The sequence below is a fragment of the Ascaphus truei genome, chromosome 2 (assembly GCF_040206685.1).
Source record: "Ascaphus truei isolate aAscTru1 chromosome 2, aAscTru1.hap1, whole genome shotgun sequence".
Lineage (NCBI taxonomy): Eukaryota > Metazoa > Chordata > Amphibia > Anura > Ascaphidae > Ascaphus > Ascaphus truei.
Window position 1 is genome coordinate 315,543,719 of NC_134484.1, and position 8,518 is coordinate 315,552,236.

At 44.0% G+C, this 8,518-nt stretch overlaps 1 non-coding gene across 1 annotated transcript; it reads left to right on the forward strand.

The window, feature by feature from the left end:
• Nucleotides 1-746: 746 nt before the first annotated feature.
• On the forward strand, nt 747-935 carry LOC142488907 (U2 spliceosomal RNA). Its single transcript, XR_012799710.1, has one exon. It is a non-coding gene; the product is annotated as a U2 spliceosomal RNA (small nuclear RNA).
• The last annotated feature ends 7,583 nt before the right edge of the window (nt 936-8,518 follow it).

The following is an 8,518-nucleotide window of genomic DNA, read 5'->3' on the forward strand; positions in this document are numbered from 1 at the left end:
AGCCTTCGGGCTAAGGGGGGATGGCATTCGAACAACCAGCCCTTCGGGGCTGGGGTGCACCCGCACAACCCTCGAAAGAGGGGATATGATGTGAACTCCCTTGCGGGCCTCGGGCCAGAGGGAGGAAGAGACGGATGTCCTGACTCCTAACGGAGGAAGGCATCAATGTCCCTGGAGACCTAGGCTTTCGGGCTGAAACCTCCAGGGAAACTGGGCACCGAGGGCGGGTCTGACTTCGGTTGGACAGTCCAAGGGCAAGCTCCCTATCCACTGAAGTGGACTGGGATCCGATGAGCGAGAGGGTGGACCCTCTCGGGAGGAAAAAAAAAAAGCTGTCTGTGGGTGGTTTTCTGGGTATGCACCTTAACCGTGGCTGTGCTCAAAGCTGTGACCATGCTGCAAGCTTAAGCCTATAGGGAACCATGTTAAAAATTGTTTTTGAGGCAAAAAGTGACACTGTGTGCTCATTTGCATGTCATTTCCCAGAATCCCTTGCTGCAGTGGAAGTGCTGTATGCTGGGTGATAATGGGGAAAGGCGGGGTTGCAGACCTGCCTAAGACATGCAGATGAGCATACAGCTAAATTTGCATATTTGCTTTCCTGTGGAGGGTTTTTGTCACTTTTTTTACTCACCATAACTTAACTCAGTATTATGGTATATATATATATATATATATATTAGTCCAATATAGTGTACTCAGTTGTGTTCAAGAAAAATGTCATCTCTATATACATCATATTCATTATCGCTTCTCGGCCTTTTGGCTAAGATCAAGTGTAGGGTCTGTCCTGTGAAGGATGGCCCTATTTGCATCACTTGGTCTGGTCATGGGCTGAGGCAGCGGATGCAAAGTAGCCCGGGCTTTTTAATCTTGCACCCCAGGCCTGGATAACCTGGTGGAGTATCACTTGCTGCACTGTGGTTGGTCATTTTGGCGTCCGGCCTCCACTTATGAGCACTTGATCTGCACAGATTTTTTTGCACCGTCCCCTATTTTTCCCGCACTTTGGCCCCCCTTATTGCCTTCCGCTGAGGGGACAAGCCAATTATTTTTTCACCCGCCTGGCCTTGCAAAGGGCCGGGCGTGCACTCGTGCACACTTTTTTGTGTCGTCTGTCAGAGCACTTCCTGCACTGCATCACACAGCGCACAGGAGCACTTGCACCATGGATTTTTGATGTTTCGTTTGTTGGGTTATCGTCACCCCTTTCTCCGGAGAGCAAAGACTGAGTGCTGGCTAGTAGTCGCCATCCCTTCGGGGGAAGATTGCGGTGGGTTAGTAGGCGTCAGCCGAACACCCTAAAGACTTGGACCCTCCTGCGGCGTCAGCTGCACTAGGAGGGAACAGGATGGACATCGGATTCCTCGGATGACGACGTCGATGTAACAGCAGGACTCCAAGGCCTCGGCTGGAGAGGACTGCTTATGGCACGGACTGGCCTACTCTCCGGAGCGGACTTTGTCACAAGTTTTGAGCACCTGGTCTCACTTGACCACGAGCACGGTTTTTGAGGTGGAATCACTTTTTCACCACCCGGGCTACAAAAAAAAATAAATAAAAAAAAAATCATATTCATTATCGCTTCTCGGCCTTTTGGCTAAGATCAAGCGAGATGAGTGCTCCTCTCGACCTGCACAGCTATGACCAAATGCAGTACTATCCTACATGGGCTCCAGTAGGAAAGGTCTGTGGCAAGCATTTGGCCCTCTAGCTAGTTGAGAGGTGGTGTCCAGGCCCAGGACCACAGAACCCCTGAGCCTTCGGGCTAAGGGGGGATGGCATTCGAACAACCAGCCCTTCGGGGCTGGGGTGCACCCGCACAACCCTCGAAAGAGGGGATATGATGTGAACTCCCTTGCGGGCCTCGGGCCAGAGGGAGGAAGAGACGGATGTCCTGAATCCTAACGGAGGAAGGCATCAATGTCCCTGGAGACCTAGGCTTTCGGGCTGAAACCTCCATGGAAACTGGGCACTGAGGGCAAGCTCCCTATCCACTGAAGTGGACTGGGATCCGATGAGCGAGAGGGTGTACCATCTCGTGAGGAAAAAAAAAATATTCATTAGTCCCAATAATATTAGAGTACAATGATTCCTGGTGTCTGCTGCGGCTCCTTATTAGGCTGTGATTATACCAAAAATGGCTGAGCGTCCGACACTGCGCGCTGCCAAACAAATGTAGGTTTTCCAATGACCGCGCACACGAGGCGGCCAAGCGTTCAAGTTTTGAGCCGATCTGAAAAAATTGATTTTTCAGAGCGACGAACGCCTCACGTGAGCAGTGCAGCCAATGAGGGTGAACTCTCACGTGACGTCATGGCCACACCTCCCGATGCCACCTGCCTTCAGTGCAGGTTTCAGGCGGGCGCATCACACTGAGGGAGCACGCGTGCCTATCCGACACTGGTATAATCAAGGCCCCAGACAGAACTTCTGTGAGATGCAAGTCGGTAGATGGAAGACCACCGCTCATTTTCAGATAAGCAAGATACAAAGATTGTGGGTGGTGCTTATTTAATTTAATATATAAAATATACTACATTACTGATGCAGCGGCTGTTATTCGAACACTTCACGCGTCATGTAAATCGGAATCCCGATTTGAAACCGCGGGATGAATTCCAGCCTCCCGCACTAAGATTCCAGCGTGGCGAGTGCAGAAAAACGAATTTTAGTGTTCTGGCTTTTAAAAGCATGAAATTGACATAGTAGGACAGTACTGTACACATTACAATTCATCCATTTTATTACAAACGAAGAAACAGAATCCATGAAATTCAAACAAAACATCCGCTATAAGCGCGAGTGCCTGGGGCGATTGGCCGCGTTCATGCTGCGTGGGGAACAGCACATAACTCAAAATCGGCGCCGAGATGTGTTTGAATAATGGCTGCTCAATCAGTATATGATGCTTCTGTCCCTACACACACACACATATATGTGTGTGTGTGTGTGTGTGTTAACATGCCACAACTATTCATTTTTCTTGGTTCTAGATGGCACAACATTTTAAGCTAAAAAATAAATCTTTTTTGTACAATAAGTGCTTTTGTATTTTCCCTTTTTATGTCTCCACATGATGGATACGTGGCAGATAGCTGTATGGTTTGTGACATGGGTAACAATCATAGCATCAATGTTTGAGAGTGGATTGGAAAGTTACACCATATATCACTTCAGAATAGGGATTTACTTTTACTTTCTTGCTCAATAAGATACACTTCGTACACCAGTATTACTACACTATACAAATGTAAGCCATTGTTACTGTGCTATTTATATTGTAAAACAAATACAATTCTTTCTTTCCCCAAAGTGCTCGCAGATTAATTTCAATAAGAAATGGAGCTCATCTTTATATACTGTATACAGTAAGTTATATGACAGAATATGGTACGTACAGTATTAGACTATTTCCCAGATATCTCAGTTGTGTTCCTATTTGTGCACATGTATCTCTCCACATATTGTATAAAGGTGTCTTTGGGGGAGATATATGTCACTTGGAAATCTAATAAAGTACTTTCTGTGTTGTTAATTTAGGTTAACGTCAGGTTAAATAGCCTAATGGAGTTTAGTACATCTGGCACTTAGGGCGGAAACCCCATATGTATTAATGGTACACTTTTCCCCCTAACTAATGTATTTCAGTTAAAGACCAATAGATGTTCTTAGTTAATAATTACAAATATCCCTTGTAAGAACTCTCTTATATTGTTCAATATGCCCCTTAAAGGAAATGAAGTCTAATATTACACATATCACACACAGCCATTAGACCATTTTATTGTACATGTTCATATCAATAAAATTGCAGGAAAGAGCACTGCTAATTATTAATTCATGTACATACATACCTATGGTGTGTATGTGTGTGTGTGTATATATATATATATATATATATTTATATTTATATATATATATATATATATATATATAATTTCCTCTTATACTTATAGTCTGCACATATTAAATTTTTTCTTAAATGTTTTACTAATGCTTATACCCTACGTGCATGAAATGCACATCAGCACTGATTCACATTTGCATGATAAAGTGCACCTTATGTTGTAAGATTTATGCTCTCTCGTTTCAGAGTTATTGACTTATTAAAACATGGAAGACGGTTCTGGAGACTTGTCGGCACTTTTTCATTTAATTTCTTTTTGATCCTCAAGCCATGCACAAATTAGCATTTTTACTTTAGCATCTCTTGGCAACACTTGTAGCATACGTTAGTTCTGAATTTGTGTTAACTCCTACACATCCTGAGATGGTCTGAAGCTGAATACTGTATGTTGATTATTGAAGTGTCATTGGCCATACCACCGTAGGATCATTATATAGATTTGCCACCAGGTCTCAAATTAGGGCCTCATTCACAAAGCCACAGTAGAGGTCATCCAGCATTTAGTTTGTGTGCCTAGCGATGTGCAAATAGCCTACACCAAATTTTTCGGGGTTTTAGCTTAAATTTCCCATTTTTGCAAGTGTTTGCAAAAGTTCACAGTGCTCAGAATTTACCAGAAGTACTCCCATGGGGGAAGAGTAGAAGCAATGTGCAGCCAGAAAAAAATGATGGAGGCTGGATCGCAAAGAAAAAAGTCTTTATTCTATTCCATCATGTGGCAACAAAGAAAAAACGCTGCGCTTTGTCAAAGAGTGATACCGTTAAATGCATCAGAGTTTTTTCCTCTGCTGTCCCTCGTTTTTACTTTGTGGCCACATGATGGAACAGAATAAAGATTTTTGTTTGCGATCCAGCCTCCATTGTCTTTTTCTTGCAGCACACTGCTTCTACACTTCCCCCATGGGAGTACTTTTGGTGGTTTCTTCTCGTTAGCTGAGTGCACACCGACTCCGGAGATGCTTCTTCATCGAGAAGATCGTGAGTACCAACCCCCGTTGTGGATTCTTCTCAACATTCAATGAATATACTGTACTTAAGATTGCTTTCTAACTCCAGGAGATTACAGACAGCAGCCCTTAGCCACGAGAGGATCTGTTTTTATTTCATAGCCGTGACTCAACAGATAGCCTCTTAAGGTACAATCACAGGGCTTGTGGTCTCCATAATAGGAGTATTACATTTCATACCATTGCATGATTATACAAATGTGTCCGAAACTGTTATATCTGATACTTTCCCACAGCAGCAATATCTGCATGGATTACATACATATTCTAATCCATGAACCCACAGTTGTTTATTCTGAACATTGGCACAGTACTTTCTGTTCTATTTTTTCCAGCGTTACGCATCACGGAACGTAATGATGTGATGCCTCAACACGTTTCACGTCATATGATGCTGCACGCTGTGACGACGGACTCCTGTTGTCGGCCTTCTCCCACAAGGACACCACGACCGGCTTCTCAGCTGTGTGTGGTTCCTCCAGCAATACCATAGGACTATCCCTGAGGTTAGGTTGCACTACTCTCCCACTCCCCCCCCCCCCCCCCACTTGTGTGGGAATGTTTCTTACCATCAACTGAGACTACTAGGTGTCAGGGCAACATCTCTATCCTGTTGTGGGGGAGACCAGAACTGTCATTATCTATGTAAGTTTTGTTACTGTATATTTTTTTACATAATGTATCTTTCTATTTTTACTAATAGTGTCTCTCCATGGGCTTTTTGTTTATTTTTTTAGGAACATACAGTTACAATAAATGCAGACAAGTTTCTTAAAATAAAAAGATAAACATAGCAGAATTTCCTATATGTTACCACATGTCAAGTTCTCCCCTGAGAGGTCACTGGTGTAGAAAAGATGAAAATTCACATGTCTGATCCCAAACATGATATTCAAACATGCCAACATTTATCCCGAATCTTCTTGCATTGAAACACACATAAAACCCACCCGTGTAGTAAAATCAGCTACTTGTTTGACATTTACGATGCAACGTTTAAATATGGTCTGAATATATAAAAGGCCTCATAACCTTGTCGCCATAATACTTAGACACATACTGTAGTGCCGACGATAATTCTAAAACAAACTTGGGGCAATCTCCAAAAAGACCCAGGTACATGCTGTTTATATGCTGGGTACATGCTGCAACATTTCACACATTTGTGCAGACAGACTAATGGCCCATCGGATTAACAGCGGGGGTCCCTGGCAGTCCCCTTCAAACTGAATGAGACTGCCAGGAACCCCTGCTGTGTTAATCCGATGGACCATTAGCCTCTGCAGAAATGTCACTGAAATTTACCCAGCATGTACCTGGCTAGTTTAAGGCAAGTTTTAGAATACTCGTTGGCTTGTCTGTAAGTCCTACCAATATGTTCAGGTGAGTTTACTGAATGTAACAATACTAATTTTGTCCGACTCGCTCCTATGTTTGAGCGACAGATGGATATCTGTTCCCTGCCACCTCCTAAACATTTGTGTAGGGAGATGGTGGAGCACTGCAAAGAATTAGGGCTGGAGGCAGATCCGTGAAAAGTAAAAATGCTTTATTCCAGATGCATGGTAGCAACAGCTACATTAAAAAGGGTCCTCTAACGCGTTTCGCGCTATGACAGCGCTTTATCAAAGAGTAACTCCTGTCTCCCCTGATCCCCTTTATATGCTGTTCCCCACGGAGGGTTTGGCCTTTTTGCATTCGTCTCCTTGCAATGATTACAAACATCAAAACCTTATACTTCAGAACAGGTGCCAAGTCCAGGATTTCATATCTTTTGACCGGTAGGGTTAGTCACGTCCATTGACACTCTGAAAAACCCTTCCAGGAATGCTTTTCAAGGGGTATTAATAAGGGTCCGTTTATTTTAGTGTCACAATGGTCATATTTCAATCTCATCTCTGGCAAACAAATGTTCTTATCTCTAGATTATATTAGTCATATAAACTAGGTCTGGTCAAGAGTTTAACATAAAATAAAAGCAATTCTAGTGCATAATTTTAGTGTAATTTATAACCAATGTTAACTCTTTGTGTGCCAGATTGATTAAAATACCCAATATCACATTATATTATCATGCCACCTCCATTTTTAAAATGAGCAATAGGGATGGCTTACAAGGAATTATCTGCATTCACATGACTATCGGCTTTACCCTTGTGTGACAGGCTAGCAATATTACCATGTTCTTTACCTCTCCTGTGCTGGACCGTGAAAGTGTATTATTTGAGAGCTACTGTAGACTCCACTCAGTAGCTTCCCATTCTCCCCAGCCACTCTGTTTAACCAACTCAGGTGGTTGTGGTCGGTGATTTTGTAAAACTACGCTCTTCCAGGTAAGGCTGCAGATTCTGCAGGGTCCAAACTATGGAAAGCCATTGCTTTTCTACTGTGGCATAAGCTACTTCCCTATGCAGCAGGTTCCTGCTTAAGTACACAACTGAGTACTCCTTTCCCAGGCCATCTACCTCACTAATGTCTCCTCCAAGTCCATAGTTAGAAGCATCTGTCTGTACTACAAACATTTAAGTGAAGTCAGGGGTCTGTAACACAGGGGACTTGGCCTGGGAGGTTTTCAGGGCAGTAAATGACTCAGTCTAGTCATGAGCCCACGTCACCACTAAGGGCAGTTTCCCTTTTGTAAGGTTGGTCAGAGGTTTTGCCAGGGTACTTTAGTGAGGGACAAACTTACTGTAGTGCCCTGCAGTTCCTAAAAAGGACATCACCTGTTTTTTAGTCTTGGGGTTGGGCCAAGCAGTAATGGTGTCCACCTTGCCAGGCTCTAGATGCAGGGTCCCACCCCCTAGACAGTGCCCTACGTATTGTACCTCAATCATACCCTTCCCTAGTTCTATGGTCAGCCCTGCTGCTTTAATGTGATTGAGTACCTCTGCCAAGTGTTTGAGATGCCCCCCACCCCCCTCCAGGAAGGATAAATACTGTAATATCATCCAGATAAGCTACAGCACTTCCTTCTAAGCCTTCTAACAGGTGATTCACAAGTTGCTAGAATATGGCAGGGGCATTTTTCATCCCTAGGGCATGACCTGAAACTAGAGGGGGTCATAAACGAGGATCTATCCTGGACATGGGGTATGCATCAAATACAGTCATTAGGTTTAGTCTTCTATAGTAAACACAGAATCTGGTGGTCCCATCTTTTTGGGGTACTAGAACTACTGGGGCAGCCCAAGTGCTATGGGACTTTTTAATCACCTCCAGCTCCAGCATGTTTTCTATGTCCCTCATTATGTCCTGCTGCACTTGCAGGGATACTCTGTAGGTGGTCTGTCTGCGTGGGGTTTGGCTCCCTGTATTTACCGCATGTGTGGCTAAGTGAGTTCTCCCTGGCCTCCCTGTAAACATGGGCTCCAATGGTTTCCGATACTGTACAGCTTATCCTTCTGTGACTCAGTGAGCTTCTCGCTGATGGCAACCTCTTGTACTGACCCGTCCCTTTTGGCTGCAGCTAACAAGTCAAGCAAGGGGTCAGCTTCCTGTTCTCCTTCTGGCAGACCACATACAGCTAATACAGATGCCCACCGCTCATGATAGACTTTAACCATGTTTATATGATCCACCTTCTGTCGATTCCTACCATCCC